The 18516-nt window shown below is 38.3% G+C and overlaps 1 non-coding gene and 1 pseudogene across 1 annotated transcript; both read left to right on the top strand.

Annotated features, from left to right (window-relative positions):
• Positions 1-3389: 3389 nt before the first annotated feature.
• On the top strand, positions 3390-3584 carry LOC131305726 (U2 spliceosomal RNA). Its single transcript, XR_009193290.1, has one exon. It is a non-coding gene; the product is annotated as a U2 spliceosomal RNA (small nuclear RNA).
• Positions 3585-18048: 14464 nt separating this feature from the next.
• On the top strand, positions 18049-18231 carry LOC131305734 (U2 spliceosomal RNA; annotated as a pseudogene).
• Positions 18232-18516: the final 285 nt, after the last annotated feature.

The raw sequence follows: 18516 nt of genomic DNA, 5'->3' as shown, positions 1-18516 counted from the left end.
GCAGGGTACTGCACAGTACCAACCCAATTCTATACCGAATACCCATATGTAGTATATAGAGAATCATTGCCAATGCAGAGAGTGTCACAAACCACAAGAAAATTGGAGTTCTGGGGTGTTCGGGGCAAGTCCGCAAAATTTGACATGCTATGCAGCATTAATGCGCCTCTGGCGCATTCCTTTGCGCCCAGGCGCATCCTGAACATTGCACAACAAGTCCAAATTTGCGGACTTGCCCCAAACACTCCCGAACTCCAATTTGCTAGTGGTTTGAACCGTTAGAAAGCTTGTCCAATCTACTTTCCTACCAAATTGGTTTCGATGAAAAATAATTTGTACATCAAAATACATGACCATTTTACCCTCAATTGGTCGAAAAACACATTATTTCAATAAAACGTTTGTATCTTATTCATTTTTAATCAAATTAAGGGAGACTTAAAGAATCATCCTCAGAACCCACCCCTCGTAGATTTTCATCCTGCCCAATTTTGGCACTTATGTTTTCATCCTCACTATTTTTTAATCCCAAAAGTACCCTTACATGCAAATATATATATATATATATATATATATATATATATATATAATAATGATTTTTGGGATGGAATCTTAAGACTTCAAGTCCCACTGTTTAATTGGACTTTCAGTTTCCATATATTTCTCCGCACAATCCCGCAAATCTCGAGTAGATATTGATTGATTTGTTCCCCTCAAATGGAAAACCCCAAGCCATTTGATTTTTTATCCCCCTGTTTGGAAGAAATCTTAAATGGCGAAACACACGTCCTTCATTGTTGCAAGTCCTGCAACATCCAGTGAAGAAAATTGGCTCATGGATCTTCCTCAACAATCTGAATGCGGTTTCTATGAAAATCCCAAATCGGCACCAGTCCTCCATTGTGCCCAACATCCGGTAAAGAAATTAAATCGGCGCACGGATCTTCCTCAACAATCCGAATGCGGTTTCTATGAAAACCCCAACTCGGAAGGATGATTTTGAGTCGCCGGTGGTCGGCGATGCTTGGTCGGCAAGGGCTAGGCTTGGATCGCGAATTCATGGTTTATATATTTATTTCATGGCTTATTTTTTTCATGGTTATTCATATTTTATGTATTCATGGTTTTTCATGTATTTTCGATTAAATTATATTTTATTCTCCTTTGGTTCGTGAAATCATGGAATTCATAGAATATTTGCAGAAATTTGTCACAAAATTAGTACGATTTCAATGGTGTATTTCTTTTTTCATGGTGTATTTTGTTTATCAATCAGATTTATGGTGTACATATTCTATCAAGCAAATATCATGGTGCATTATATCAAGTAGATTATTTATTCTATCAAGCAAATTTCATGTTGTATTTCTTTTCATGGTGTATTTCGTCGTGGGGTATCTTATCAAGCATACGTCGTGATGTATTCTGTCACTCATGTGTAAGAAATCAATTTCATGTTTTTGGAATATGTCATATTTAGGAGATCAATTTCCTGGTGGAATTATGGAATCCGCCATGAATTTGTGGGGTACTTGGACCGAGTTACGAAATATTTCATATTTTTGAGGTTCATTTTTTTAAATCAGTCATGTTTATGAGACCAATTTCATGGTGGAATTATGTATAGTACATGGTGTTTTTGTGATTTAAATTAGGAACATTCATGAGAAGGGACTAAACGAACTTGCATAATTGTAGGATTGTAGTTAGAATGACGAACTTGATGTTTGGATTACAATGTGACTTTTGGATGCAATTCGTTACATATAGAAACAATATCAATCCCACTATTTGAATTCCTCCAAATATTTTAAAAAGTCCTTAATTATAGATAACAATGAATCCCATTAATTTAGGAACTATTGAAATGGTTGAATCTCATTAAATTAGGAAATGGGCACTAATTTAGGAAGTCAATATACACATACATATGAATATTTTATTAAAAAGGGTAAGATAGGTAATTCACCATTTGGAAGGATGAAAACATAATCGTTCAAAATGACCAGAATGAATACTTACGTGAGATAAGGTCTAAGGATGAATATTTAAAAACTCGTCAAATTAAAGCCAATTATATAATGATGAATAAGGTTTTCACAGTATTAAAAGCAGAACAAAGGGAACAAAAGTTGCTTATTGAACTCATTATTGGGTAGTCTTCTCCAAGAGGACATGAGGCTTAATTTTCATCCGAGGAATGATCTTCTCCAGAATCATAGGACAGAATCCCAAACCATTTCTCAATAATAGTTAATTTCAAACAGCTTTAGATCACTTGGTTTCCTCTAATTCAGATCTTCCAACAGTAATAAGAAGATGAGATATTTAAAATAAATTTTAGGAATTGTTAAAAATAGGTACGCACCTTTGCATAACAAATTGTTAAGAATAGGTACCCTATCCTATAATAAGAAAGTGCACCCTAAAATCTTATGAAAGTGCCTAAACCCTAGGGTACCCTACCCTACCCCCTACCCTAGAGAGTGGACTGTTCGAACTTCGTAAATTGGACTTGACACCTTACAAAATTAATAGGTGGATTTGTGGGGCTTATGAAATTCACATAATGAACCTAAGACCAATTTTTTACAGCTTGTTTTGGTGGGTCTGTTCTGAACTCTGTTGTTTTCAAGTTGTGAACTCTGGTTTTCATGAATTTAACTTACCCAAAAACAATACAAACCGACCCAAAAAATACGAAAAACTCTCAGTCAGTTCATTTTTTAAGTAGTTTTCTTGTAGTTATGATCTTTAGAACCCAAAAAATACAAAATTTTGATCACTTTTTTGGCCAAAGATAGAGAGCTTCATGAAAATCACGAGCACAGTGCCCCCAGATCCAAGAAACACATATTACTTGCATATTTCAACCATTTCTAAACTTTTGAATCAAAACATATGTCAATGAAATCTTCATGGATGGAACTCATGGAATCACTTCGTACAGGCTTCTTGTGCCTCTTATGCTTAGTGATCCTTTTAATGTTTAAAGGATTGCCTTTTTTTAGTCTCTTCCCAATTCGGACTAGAAAAACTCAATAAAAAAACAAATTAAAAATATTTGCTGCATCACATTCGCCTCAGGTGCCATTCGAGTGCGCCCCAGGCGCATGTAGAAGGGGGGGGGGGGGGGGGGGGGGGGGGGGGGGGGATTTATCCTAACCAATCTGATACTCAATAAATTCATCAGTTACTACAATGTAACTAGGATACATGGATTCACAAGGTGCTCATAGGCTTCAAAAAACCGAGTCGAACTGATGGCACAAACCAAGTAGAGCAAAACCGAGTTTGCAATTTCGGGGTTTGTTTCCCACATCAACTATGCAGAATAACGAGGAGAGAAAACACGACTATGAAATAAGCAACCCAAGAGAAAAGAAGACATACCTTTCTCGGCTTTTTGGCTAAGATCCAGTGTAGTATTTGTTCTTATTTGTTTAATATCTGATATGTGGGCCATTGGATCACTCTTTATTAAATTAATTTTTTGAGGGGGAAGGCCCACTACAGTACGTTTACTTGGGTCTCTCATGCGTCGCCTTGGTGTTGCACTATTGCCTTGGCTTGGCGCACCCCACCCAAACCAAGTTCAAAGGATTCTGCTACTTCATGTCTAGAACCAAATAAGTTGGCTTGACATCTGCAGATGTGTCAACTATTTACTGTCTAAAACTCAGTATAAAAACAAATTAAAAATATTTGCGGCATCACATGCGCCTCAGGTGCCATTCGAGTGTGCCCCAACGCATTTAAGTTGCGCCCGGGTGCATCAACATGTCATGTCCAATTTGGTATTTTTTTTGATTGCCTGTCCAATTTGGTACGGTTCAAAATTTTATATTCTATGTGAGATTATGTAGGATTTTATGCTAGAAGAATTGCATAATGACACCAGTAAAAGTAATCAAACAGTAAACCAAAATATCTTCGAAAAGCCTGTGGTGTGTTTGAGGCACGCGGAACCGCGCTCTCCCATAATTATGAACCATACACCTCCTTTTAAACATGGTTGGATGATGTTATTTCCTCAAAATACAACGATCTTTAAGTCCTTTTTTTAGAGTGAAGCGAAACTTTATGAACCAATTATTGCCCAACACCCAAATAATCTGAGAAATATATGATCACGATGTGCAGATAATTACACAATGAAACCTTGAAGAAGTTCGAGCAAGTGTTTTGTTTTTCGTTTTGTGTTGTTCTCAAAAGGAGATGACGGAGCTATTTAATCTCAAAGTCGTTTTCTACTACTTTTTCTCCTACTACACCACCATCACTTTATCAATGTCTTTGGATTAAGAATATTTTCCTGAATAGAGAATGTTAGAAATCCGTTGTGGCGGCACTAAAGATCATAGTTGTAATGTGGTGGCAGTAGAATGACATATAGAAAATACTGTTAATCCTTTTACGTCTTCTCGTTTGGAAATATTCTCAATTTTTGTTGTGTTGGTAGTTTTAGCAAGACTCCCAAATTTGAATTTAAAAATATTTAAGCCCAACTTTGGGAGAATGTCGGTGATGAAATGGTTTTTCATATGCTTTGATGAAGTTTGGATACTCTATAAACACTGAGACACACTTAAGCAAATTTTTTATGCCTAGATTCTGCCATCTTGTAGTACATTAAAATCTCTATTTATTCATATACGATGGGTCTTGATCCAACTTAAAATGAGAAACATACACTCATTTTACAGGAATGAATCATATTTTGGCTCATCGAGGGTAAAATGGTCACTTCATTTGACGTACAAATGATTTTTTATCCAAACAACATTGGATAGAAAGTAATTGGACAAGCTTTCTAACGGTTCAAACCACGCGCAAATTGGAGTTTGGGGGTGTTCGGGGCAAGGCCGCAAAGTTTGAGCAGCATTAATGCGTCTCAGGCCAATCCTTCGCGCCTAGGCGCATTTAAATGCGCCCCGGGCGCATCTTTAAATGATACAACGAGTCCCAAATTTGCGGACTTGCCCCGGATATATACTCCCGAACTTCAATTCGCTCGTGGTTTGAACCGTTAGAAAGCTTGTCCAATCTACTTGCCTTCCGAATTGGTTTCGATGAAAATTAATTTGTACATCAAAATACATGACCATTTATCCTCAATTGGTCGGAAAAAATTATTTAAATAAAACGCTCGTATTGTTTTCATTTTGAATCGGATTAAGACAAATTATATAACAATAAATAAGGCCTTCACTGTATTAAAACATGATGGAAACGAACAATTAAAATAATAATGTTTTATTTATGTAAAGGTTTTCAAAGGGAGAGTGATTCAAAGATCATCAGAGCGACAAAGGCTAAAGTATGTTTTCGTGCCCATTTACTCTGTCTAAGTTCCATTTGATGCCCACATCCCCAGTTCTAGGGTATTCATTCATGCTGTAAGATTGCCCAGCCACAAGATTCATTGGGCTCACCACACTTCATTAAATAATCAAAAACCGTTTCATCAGGATTCACCCAAGGCAAGACTTGTGGCGAGGGTGAGAGAAAACATGAGGGAGTCGTGCTTAGAGGGGTGCTCCTCAAGAGAGTTTTTCGTAATGTTATTGCGTATGATCCTATAATAGTTAAGTTTCTCTCAATTTGTGTGTGATTGTTTGGTTTTGATCCTCGATGACCTGCACGACCATGGGATAAACAGGATTTGATGTCAACAAGGTTTTTGCAGGTTAGGCTCTCTATGTCTAGAGACTTTCCCTAGAAAATTATTTTGTTCCTCTCACACGGTAGACTGCTACTAAAAGAGAGAACTTGAGAAAGTATTTAGCCATGGTCGAACACCTAGCCAGGCTTCTCGTCCGAGGAATGATATAGCGCTCAATATCGAAATATCTTGATCATCATGTTTTCAGGGAAAGAAGAAAGACGTTCAACCTTGACGCCTAATAAAGGTTGGGAAACCATTAATCTAGAGGGCAAATTTAGAAGAAGGGGGGGGGGGGGGGGGGGGGGGGTTTATCCTAAGCAATCTGATACTCAATAAATTTAGCAGTTACTACAATGTAATTAGGATACACGGATTCACGAGGAGTTCATAGGCTTCGGCGATTTTTGTAGTTCTCTTGTTTCTATCCAGTTTTCATTAACAAAACACAAATTTTTTTATGGCTGGATTCCGCCATCTTTAAGTACTTTAAAATCTCTATTTATTCATATACAATGGGTCTTGATCAGACTTAAAATAGAAAACATACACATGTTTTACCGGAATGAATCATATTTTGACCCATTGAGGGTAAAATGGTCACTTCTTTTAATGTACCAATGATTTTTTTATCCAAACTACTTTGGATAGAAAGTAAATTGGACAAGCTTTCTAACGGTCCAAACCACACGCAAATTTGAGTTCGGGGGTGTCTGGGGCAAGTCCGCAAAGTTTGAGCACCATTAATGCGTCTCAGGCTAAAGTGAGGGTGAGAGAAAACCTAAGGGAGTCTAGCTCAGAGGGATGCTCCTCAAGAGAGTTTTTCGTAATGTTATTGCGTATGATCCTATAATAGTTAAGTTTCTCTCAATTTGTGTATGAGTGTTTGATTTTGATCCTTGACTCACTGCACGACCATGAGTCATACAGGATTTGATGTCAACAAGGTTTCTGCTGGTTAGGCACTCTATGTCTAGAAACTTTTCCTAGAAAATTATTTTGTTCCTCTCACACGGTAGACGGTTACTGAAAGAGAGAACTTGAGAAAGTATTTAACCATGGTCGAACACCTAGCCAGGCTTCTCGTCCGAGGAATGATATAGCGCTTATTATTGAAATATCTTAATCATCATGTTTTAAAGGAAGGAAGAAAGACGTTCAACCTTGACCCCTAATAAAGGTTGGGAAACCATCTGTCTAGAGGGCAAATTTAGGGGGGGGGGGGGGGGGGGGCGCGGTTTATTCTAAGACATCTTACTGCAGTTACTACAATGTAATTGGGATACACGGATTCATGAGGTAGTTGTCATGTTTCTATCCAGTTTTCATTAACAAAACGCAATTTTTTTTTTAGCTGGATTCCTCCATCTTTAAGTACTTTAAAATCTCTATTTATTCATATACAATGGGTCTTGATCAGACTTAAAATAAGAAACATACAAGCGTTTTACCGGAATGAATCATATTTTGACCTATCGAGAGTAAAATGGTCACTTCTTTTGATGTACAAATGAGTTTTTATCCAAACTACTTTGGACAGAAAGTAAATTGGACAAGCTTTCTCACGGTTCAAACCACGCACAAATTGGAGTTCGGGGGTGTCTGGGGCAAGTCCGCAAAGTTTGAGCACCATTAATGCGTCTCAGGCTAAAGTGAGGGTGAGAGAAAACTTGAGGGAGTCTAGCTCAGAGGGATTATTTAACCATGGTCGAACACCTAGCTAGGCTTCTCGTCCGAGGAATGATATAGCGCTCATTATTGAAATATCTTGATCATCATGTTTTAAGGGAAGGAAGAAAGACGTTCAACCTTGACCCCTAATAAAGGTTGGGAAACCATCTGTCTAGAGGGCAAATTTAGGGGGGGGGGGGGGGGGGGGGGGGGGGTGTGTGTGTTTATTCTAAGACATCTTACTGCAGTTACTACAATGTAATTGGGATACACGAATTCATGAGGTGTTCATGGGCTTCGACGATTTTTTTAGTTGTCTTGTTTCTATCCAATTTTCATTAACAAAAAGCAAATTTTTTTATGGTTGGATTCCGCCATCTTTAAGTACTTTAAAATCTCTATTTATTCATATACAATGGGTCTTGATCCAACTTAAAATGAGAAACATACACGCTTTTTACTGGAATGAATCATATTTTGACCCATTGAGGGTAAAATGGTCACTTCTTTTGATGTACAAATGATTTTTTATCCAAACTTTTTTGGATAGAAAGTAAATTGGACAAACTTTCTAACGGTTCAAACCACGCACAAATTAGAGTTCGGGGCTGTCCGGGGCAAGTTCGCAAAGTTTGAGCAGCATTAATGCGTCGCAGGCGCAATCCTTCGTGCCCAGGCGCATCTTGAAATGCCACAAGAAGTCCCAACTTTGCGGACTTGCCCCAGACACTCCCGAACTCCAATTTGCTCGTGGTTTGAACCGTTAGAAAGCTTGTCCAATCTACTTTCCTAACGAAGTGGTTTCGATGAAAATTAATTTGTACATCAAAATAGTTGACCATTTTACCCTCAATTGGTCGGGAAAAAAATTATTTCGATAAAACGCTCGTATTGTTCTAATTTTGAATCGGATTAAGACCAATTATATAATAAAAAATAAGGCTTTCACTTTATTAAAACATGTTGGAAATGAACAATTAAAATAATGAAGTTTTTATTTATGAAAAGGTTGTCAAAGGGAGACTGATTCAAAGATCATCAGAGCGACAAAGGCTAAAGTATGTTTTCGCGCTCATTTACACATTCTAAGTTCCATTTGATGCCCACATCCCTAGATCTATGGTATTTGTTCATTCTGTAAGAGAGCCCGGCCACAAGATTCATTGGGCTCCCAAAACTTCATTAAACACTCAAAAACCGTTTCATTATCAGAATTCACCCATGGCATGATTTGTGGTAAGGGTGAGAGATAACTTGAGGGAGTCGAGCTCAGAGGGGTGCTCCTCAAGAGAGTTTTTTGTATTCAACACCACAAAAATTCAAATATAAACCATAAAATCTCATATATTGGGCCACCAAAATTCATAAAAGTAAGCCACAAAATTCATAAAGGTGTACCGTACACACTTTCGTAAGATGAGCCACAAAAACTAATAAAGTGAGCAAGAAAAAGTCATAAAAATCAGCCACAAAATTCGTATATGATGATGTGTATTGTAGTTTTTTCGGTTCTGGTAATTATCTACACATCGTGATCATATATTTCTCTGAGTCTACACATCGTGATCATATATTTCTCATAGTATTTGAGTGTTGGGCAATAATCAGTTCGGTGGTTCTGTTTCACGGCAAAAAAGTGTACTTAAAGATCGATCCTTGTATTTTGAGAAAATAACATCATCTAACTTGGTTCAAAAGGCCATGTATCGTTCATAAGAGGAGCGCAGTTCCCCTTGCCTAAACCACCCCAAAGCTTTTCTAATATACATTTCGTTGAGTACAATGATTTGTATAGCCAAATAATATATGGGCTAACAGATGAACCAATGATGAAGTTTTTGTTTTTTGTTTGATCCAGAGTTACGAAGTTCACAGTGAGAACATTTTGCACTTTTGAGCACGCTGGCAAGGAATTCAGTGGTTCATTACATCAAAAGAGAAAAACCTAAATGCTCCCGATGAGCAATTCAAATGCACCTAAGGCGCATTGCAAAATCAGAGAAAGTATGGATGCGCCCAGACGCAACTTAAATGCATCTGGGCCGCACTCGAATTGTGCCTTTGGCGCATGTGCTGCAGCATATTTTTTTTATTTATTTTTTATTGAGTTTTTCTTGTCCGAATTGGCAGGAGACTAAAAAGACAATCCTTTAAACATAATAAGGATTGTTAAAGCATAAGAGAGGCACAAGAAGTCTGTACGAAGTGATTCCTGTTAATGGACAGCTCCTTCGGGAGTTGCCGAGTAAGCCGGCTGTGAGGTGAGAGGAGAGTAATGTGAGGAAAAATAGAGATGTTGAGGGTGAGTGAAAAACATAGTGAGCCAAGTGTTAGGAGCTCGAGGAGAGTTTTTCATCTCACATTGTAATCTCTTATTTTTCGTATAGTGGATTATCTCTCCCTCCCGTGGACATATACCCTAGTTTGGGGAACCACGTATTTCTTGTCTGTTGTTTCCTTGTTTATTGCGTGTTTTAATTTTTTCGATTACGCTTCCGTTTGCGTGTGGAATTGATTTAGGGAAATAATCCCAACAATTCCAAGGGTTGTTCAAGCATAAAGAGAGGCACAAGAAGCTAGTACTTAGAACCCAACCTTGAAGAAGTTTCGAGTAAGTTTTTTGTTTTGTTCTCAAAAGGAGATGAAGGAGTTATTTAATCTCAAAGTCGTTTTTCTGTTCCTTTTTCTCCCTTCCATATTCCCCAGCTATTTGCATACCCCGTAGACAATGGAGGGGGATGGTGTTGGTAGTGGTATGCGCAGCACTGTGCTGTGCACCTCTGAGTTATTGAATCGTGCATCCGATGGCTCGAATCTCGTCTCGGCAATGAATGACTCTCGATTGTTGATTGCATCTGAGCCGTCGGATGCGTGATCCAATGGCTCGAAAGTGCGCAGCACGGTACTGCACAGTACCAACCCAATTCTATATCGAATACCCACATGTAATTTATGGAGAATCACTCCCAATGCAGAGAGTGTCACTCGGTTGTCTGTAATTCAGAGAATCCAATTCTTCCAACGTTAAAAAGAAGATGAGATATGAAAAATAAATTTTACTGTAATTATTAATAATGCGTACGTACCTTTGGATAACAAATTGTAGAAACATTTGCTTCAAATCCGCGATCACAGCTCACACTTTAAATAAATCAATTTTTCTTGCTCTTTTCGAAATAAGGATTAGTACAATCTGTGCAAACGATAGCACTCTTTATCGAAATATCTTGATCCCCATGTTTTAGGGGAAAGGAGAAAAAGAGAGTAGCAAGACGTTCAACCTTGACCCCTAATAAAGGATGGGAAACCAGCTATCTACATGGCCAATTTAGAGGGGTTTTTTTTATTTTTTTTATTTTTTATATTAAGCAATTTGATACTCAATAAATTTAGCAGTTAGACACACGGATTCACAAGGTGCTCAGAGGCTTCAAACAACCGAGTTGGGCTGATGGCACAAACCAAGCAAAATATGTGAAAAAGCAGAAAAAAACCAGTGTGTTACTTTGGGGTTTGTTTCCCACATTGACTAAGCAGAAAAACGAGAAGAGAAAACATGACCATATACTGATATGTTATATGTGGGCTATCGGCTCACTTCTTATTAAATTAATTTTTTGAGGGGAGGACCCACTACATTAGCAAGCTACTGGGGTCTCTCATGCGTTGCCTTGGTGTTGCACTATTGCCTTGACCTGGCGCACCCCACCCAAATCAAGTTCAAAAGCTTTTGCTACTTCGTGTCTAGAACCAAATTAGTTGACTTGACATATGCAAATGTGTGTAATTGTTTAATTGCGGGGCTAAGGTCTCTTTCAAGTTGTGTACTCTGTAGTTTTTGTAACTTGGCTTTGGTTTTCATGAATTTAACTTACCCAAAAAGTATACCATATTCGTCAAATTGTACCATATTCGTGTTGGAGTTAAAAAGTTGTCAACCTGGCCCCTCCAACTTTATGTTGGGTTCGAGTCGTTTAATAGGCTACGCCCAAAATCTCAACCTCCAATCCTCATGGCATAAAAGACTCTACATCCTTCAATTAGAAGGCTAGAGTTGCTACAAGCGGATAATAAGCTCAAGATCGAAGGTCATACTATTCGGCTCCATACCTTCTTCCGCCATTTGATGAAAATTTTACAGGGTTTCGAAACCTAGCCCATGTGCTCCACTGCCCCCGATTATTGATTTCCGTGTCACAATTTCTCTATTTATCACCCTGTCACACCATAGTCTAGCATAAGAAATGCTTCTACATCAATCATGCATACATGTTTAGGATAAGCATGGATAAACTTGGATGATTTGGGATTATCAATAAAACTGAAACTGATTTAACAATCCTTATAAAGTTCGGAAACTATGGGGTCCGTGATCTCCTACACAACTTGCAAAGTATTGAAGAACAAATTATGAATCATGTATATCTGAGAATCAAAACGTATGTCAATGAAATCTTCATAAATGGAACTCATTGAATCACTTCGTACGGGCTTCTTGTCCCCTTCTTATGCAGTTATACTCCTTATAATGTTCAAAGGATTGCATTTTTTTAGTCGCCTGCCAATTTAGACTAGAAAAACTCAGTAAGAAACAAATTAGAAAAATTTGCTGCATCACATGCACCCCAGGCGCAATGTGCCCCTGGCGCATCCACGTTTTCTCTCTTTTTGTAATGTGCCTCGGGTGCGTCCTATTTTCTCTCCTTTCATAATGTGCCGCAGGCGCATTTGAAATTGCATCTCGGGAGCATTTACTTTTTTCTCTTTCAATGTAATGAACCACTGAATAACAAGCCAACATGCTCGAAAGTGGCAAAATGTTTTAACTGTGAACTCCATAATTCTGGTTCCAAATACAAATTCACTCTGTGTCACTGGGGGAGGACGTAAGTGGATCATTAATCAGCTGATATTGTTGAAGGAAAAGATAGTTGAAAGCATGACAATAAGTTGTAACACAACGGCATTTGTAAACGAGCTTTTATAAAATCGAGCTTTTATAAAATCATCTTTTGCCAAGCAAGAAAAGAACTATGCAAACTATCAAATAAATTAATACGTTTGAAATCGGAGAGAAGTCATGCAGGCAATGGTTGTGGCAAAATAGTTGCAGAACCAGACAATGGTTGATGCAATTTTTATATTGATTTCATGGGAAATCAAAAGTCACAATCCAACATGACAATTGGCAAACAATAGCTTAAGTGTAGCTAACATGATCTTGAAAACTTTAAGGTCAGCAAAAACATGATCTTGAAAACTTCTATAGTTACCATACATGTAGGTATTACCAAGTTTCAGATTTTCAGTGAAAAGAAACAAAAGGCTTAAAAAGCATCAAATGTAAACAACTTCTTGAACATTACTAAGTGTAATAGCAAGCATTATTGGGTTCCAAATCCAAGAGCCTTCAGCTGCATATTCCCCTATTTTTTTGTTCCTATTGAACTCTATAGGCTGCTAACAGCGCTCCCTAAATACTACCTCATAGAAAAGCCACTAGTTTCATAACCATATCGAAAGCCTCGTTGAGCTTCCCAGAACGACTCAACAAATCCACGATACAAGTGTAATGATTTAGATCGGGTTCCATTCCGAATCTCCATTTCATGGCATAAAAGACTCTACAGCCTTCACTTAGAAGGAAGGCCAAGAGTGGCTACAAGTAGATAATAAGCTCAAGAAGGTCATTACTTTTATGCTCCAGTCCTTTTTCCACCATTTGACGAACAATTTGCAGGGCTTCGAAACCTAGCCCAAGGGTTCCACAACCCTCAATAACCGATGTCCATGTCACGAGTGCACTATTTATCATTCTATCAGCCCGAGTTTCAAGCCGCCAATATTAGTACACACAACGATGAGGCATTTAAAGATGAGATAACAGCCACAAAACTTGTCAAAAGAAAGAAAAAAAAAGATATCAGTCGCTGGTTCTAAATTTCCATTGCCCATTTGCCGGAATAGTTCTATGGCATTCTCAAAATGGAGGGCATTTTGAGTATGATTCTGAAACTAGTGGTGCTATTCTTAAAGAGAATTTGTCTAAACAATTTGAGCTGTTCTATCCATGTACCCGCACTTTGCATAAGAATCTAAGGAATGAAGTTTGGAGAACACAGTGATAAAGTCCATTTTCAGTAGCAAAACCATGCAATTTTTGCCTTGAAAACGATTACCATTCTCCCCAGAAGCTGAAAATACTTCATACGGGCTTCTTGTATCTCTCTTATGCTTTAACAATTCTTACAATATTTAAAGGATTATCTTTTTTTAGTCTCCTGCCAATTCGGACTAGAAAAAGTGAGGTAAAAAAACAAATTAAAAATATTTGTTGCATCACATGCCCTCAGGCGCAATTCGAGTGTGCCTCAAGTGTATTTAAGTTGCGCCTGGGCGCATCCACATTTTCTCTCTTCTTGTAATGTGCCTCAGGCGCAATTTGAATTGCTACTCGGGAGCATTCATTTTTTTCTCTTTTGATGTAATGAACTACTGAATTCCATGTCAACATGCTCAAAAGTGCAAAATCTAATTGTGGACTCCATAAATCGGGATCAACAAAAAAAAAAACTCCATAGTTCAATGGTTCTTGTGTTAGCCCATATTTATTTGTATATGAGAAAAATCTTGAACAAAAAATTTGGGCCTTGAGGCACTTTCAAAACGAAACAGAACAATTTCATTCCTACATATGACATCCACAGCCGGGCTCATAGATTTCCGGCATTTGAGGGTGTGATCGATCTTCAGAAGCAAAACCAAGAATCAAACCTTCGGCTTCAACGCAGCTCCTTCTTGGCTTCTTTACTAATCATTGTCAGTCATACATCTCCGTAGTTCTTCAACTCCATCCCACCTCTCAACAATAGCTTGAACAGTACAAAGTACGAAGCTCAAATCGTTGTCATTCATGCATTTTTTTCTTGCTTACTACTGGTAAAAGCGTGATTGGTGTACGTATGATATGTTTTCGGACATCTTGGCCGCATCTTATTACTCCTGGCAGCATGTTTCGACATATGGCCGCAATTTTTTAAAGCGTGGTTACGGAACATACGTTTTAGTGTATGATCTTTTTTCGAATATCTTGGCCGTGCTTTATTATACTTGGCCGCATCGTTTTACTTCTGGCCGCTTGTTTTGACACTTGGCCGCTTGTTATTACTGTTGGCCGCGTCTTATTACTCTTGGCCGCGTCTTATTACTCCTAACCGCTTGTTTTGACACTTGGCCGCGTCTTATTACTCCTGGCCGCTTGTTATTACTGTTGGCCGCGTCTTATTACTGTTGGCCACTTCTTATTACACTTGGCCGCTTCTTATTACTCTTGGCCGCTTGTTATTACTCCTGGCCGCTTGTTTTGACACTTGGCCGCTTGTTATTACTCTTGGCCGCATTTTATTACACTTGGCCGCTTCTTATTACATTGGCAGCTTGTTTTGACACTTGGCCGCAATTTCTGAAAGCGGGACTAGTATACCCTCCATCGTGGCCAAAGCGTGGGTCTTCTAATGAGGAATTTGGGTTTTGAAGTGGGCCTCTTGGACTTAGTGGACTAAATTGAGCTTACCAGCTGGCCCACCTCATTTTAAGCCAAAACCCATTGAAAAAATCTCAACAACAAAAAAAAAAACATTTAAGAATGTTTTTGTTGGCCCAAAAATCTCATGTGTCGCCTTGGTGTTGCACTCCTACCTTGGCCTGGTGCACCCTACCCAAACCAAGTTCAAGGTTTTTTGCTACTTTGCGTCAAGAACCAATTTAGTTGGCTAAGGTGTCTTTCCCTATTAGTTTGTAAGTGGATCATCAATCAGCTGACATGATACTAAATTAATTTTATGAGGGTGAAGGCCCACATATCTCTTGGGGTCTTTTGAGTGTCGCCTTGGCTTGGTGCACCCCATCCAAACCAAGTTTAAATCACATCAAGGCTGTACGTGTTTGCGTCAAGGTTTCTTGGATGGATTTAAGGAGGAATAGGCAAAGGGAAAAATGAAGTGAAAACCCTGACATTAAACTTTGGTTTCTCAATCATTCCATTCCCCTTGATATATCCCATCAAAGATCTTTGATCCAAACAAAGCCTAATAGAGTTCAACAAGTGGAGCATGAAAGAAGAAAAATAGTGCAGACCTTCCTTCTGCAGGCCACTCCACGGATTAAAGCATGCTGTGAACTAGCCAATTTCACGGGTATTGGTTCCTCCTCCGCGTTTGCTAGCAAAAAAAGAAAAGGTTAATTGATACAACAACAGGTACAACACACAAGTATAAGAATAGATATTGAAAGTTAAACTAGATACAGTTGGGACTTGGAAGTGTCCCTCCCTTTCAGCCCATCAACCGTGCGATGGTGTGAGCATTAGTACGACAAGCCAATTGAAGAAAACCTACAAGTGAAACGAATGTTTGAGTTTGGAACAAAACCAAAAACTGACAACGATTTATTCAATGAATTATTCTTGAAAAGAATGCCACCAATGATGAGAAATAATTTGATGATGAGTAATTTTACATTCTATATGAAATCCTCAATGAAGTAATTGATTCGAGATGGATCCAAGTTGTTCAATGAAATCTTCATGGACGGAACTCTTGGAAGCCCTTCGTACTGGTTTCATGTGTGTCTCTTTTGCTTGAAAAATCCTTATTAAAGGTTGGCCTTTTATAGTCTCCGGATAACTAGGACTAAAAAAAACCATTGCAAAAAGATGCATCACATGCGCCTCAGGCGCATTTGAATTGCGCCCCAGGCGTGCATCTTGCTTTCCGCTCCTTTAGTAAGGCACATTTAAGTTGCGCACCGGCCAGGCACGTCCAGAATTTCTTTTTGGCCAGCCGGCTCTACAACTGTTGTTCCATAGGTTCATGTTAATGTTTCTCTGGCGCAATTGAATTGCTACCCGGGCACATCCTATTTTCCCTCTTTTTGTAATGCACCTTGGGAGCATTCAGTTTTTCTTTTTTGATGTAATGAACTACTGATACAAACATTCAGTTTTTCATAAAACATCCAAGAGGCATAACTAATGCACCAACATTTCACGTAGACATCAATTATTCTGATTCAAAGCATAGTTATAGTTGTTGCCAAACAATGTATCATTCAGATTAATTTATTCTTCCACAAAAAATACCAATCAGAAGCAAGAATATCGCTTGGTTTAATGTGGGGAAAGAGAAACTGTACGTTCAACTCCCATATATGGTTGGATTCCGCCATCTTTTAGTACTTTGAAATACTAATTATTGATGTATAATGGGTCTTTATCCAATTTAAAATGAGAAACATACACCTGTTCTACCGGAATGAATCATATTTTGACCCATTGAGGGTAAAATAGTCACTTATTTTGATGTACAAATGATTTATTATCCAAACTACTTTGGATAGAAAGTAAATTGGACAAGCTTTCTAACAGTTCAAACCACGCAGAAATTGGAGTTTGGGGGTGTCCGGGGCAATTACGCAAAGTTTGAGCAGTATTAATGCGTCTCCTTCGCGCCCAGGCGCAATCCTTCGCGCCAAAGCCCCTTTAAATGCGCCCCGGGCGCATCTTGAAACGGCACAACAAGTCCCAACTTTGCGGACTTGCCCCAGATACTCCCGAACTCCACTTTGCTCATGGTTTGAACCATTATAAAACTTGTCCATTCTACTTTCCTACCGAATTAGTTTCGATGAAAAATAATTGTACATCAAAATACATGTCCATTTTTCCCTCAGTTGGTCAAAAAACACATTATTTCAATAAAACGCTTGTATCGTATTCATTTTAAATCAAATTAAAACCAATTATATAATGATGAATAAGGTTTTCACAGTATTTTGGAAACAAACAATTAAAATAATGAAGTTTATTTATGAAAAGTTCGTCAAAGGAAGACCGATTCAAAGATCATCGGAGCGACAAAGGCTAAAGTACATTTTTGTGCCCATTTACACATTCTAAGCTCCATTCGATGCTCACATCCCTAGTTCTAGGGTACTTGTTCATTTTGTAAGAGTGTTCACAAGGTTCATTGGGCTTTCCACACTTCATTAAATTATCATAAACCGTTTCATCATCAGGATTCAACCAAGGCGAGAGTCGTGGTGTGGGTGAGAGATAACATGAGGGCCGGAGTTGAGCTCTCCGGAGAGTTTTTTTTTTTTTTTTTTTGTAATGTTATTGCGTATGATCCAATAATAGTTAAGTTTCTCTCAATTTGTGTGTGAGTGTTTGGTTTTGATCCTCGATGCACTGCACGAGTCCACTCAATGAACTTTACTACAAGTTTGTTTCCGTAAGTTGCTTTTGATTAAGAAAAAAACAAAGAGAACTCAAAGGATAGCAAAGACTTCCTAAAGCCAGAACCAACTCAATCACATTCTAAGCTATACAGAGCTGTATATTGAACTCATTATTGGGCAATTTAGATGGCTAATTTAGATATCTAGAGGGCTAATTTCTAGGGGGAATTTTTTTCCCAAGCAATCTGATACTCAATAGATTAAGCAGTTATAATGTAAATGGTGGACACAAGGACTCACTAGGTGTTCAGAGGCTTCAAACAACCGAGTAGAACTGACAGCACAAACCAAGCAGAATATGTGCAAAAGCAGCAAAACCTAGTTTGTTACTTTGGGGGTTTTTTCCCACATCAACTAAGCAGAAAAACAAGGAGAGAAAATGTGACTATAAAATAGGCATCCCAAGAAGAGAAGACATACCTTTCTCGGCCTTTTGGCTAAGATCAAGTGTAGTATCTGTTATGTCGGCCATCGGCTCACTCTTTATTAAATTAAATAAATTTTTGAGAGGGAGGGCCCACTATAGTAGCTTGCTACTGGGGCGGCCTCTCATGCGTTGCCTTGGTGTTGCACTATTGCCTTGACCTGGCGTACCCCACCCAAACAAAGTTCAATAGTTTCTGCTACTTTGCGCCTAGAACTAATTAGTTAGCTTGACATCTGCAGATGTGTGTAATTGATAATTTTGTCAACTGTCTAATTGTGGGGCTAAGGTCTCTTTCCCTATCAGTATGTTTTGGTGGGTCTGTTCTGAACTCTGTAGTTCTCAAGTTGTGAACTGTAGGTTTCGTAACATGGTTTTGGTTTTCATGAATTTAACTTACACAAAAGAAAATACAAACCGACCCCAAAAATACGAAAAACTCTCAATCAGTTCATTTTGT

Source organism: Rhododendron vialii, chromosome 10a (genome assembly GCF_030253575.1).
Source record: "Rhododendron vialii isolate Sample 1 chromosome 10a, ASM3025357v1".
Lineage (NCBI taxonomy): Eukaryota > Viridiplantae > Streptophyta > Magnoliopsida > Ericales > Ericaceae > Rhododendron > Rhododendron vialii.
This window is presented reverse-complemented; position numbering and strand designations above follow the sequence as displayed.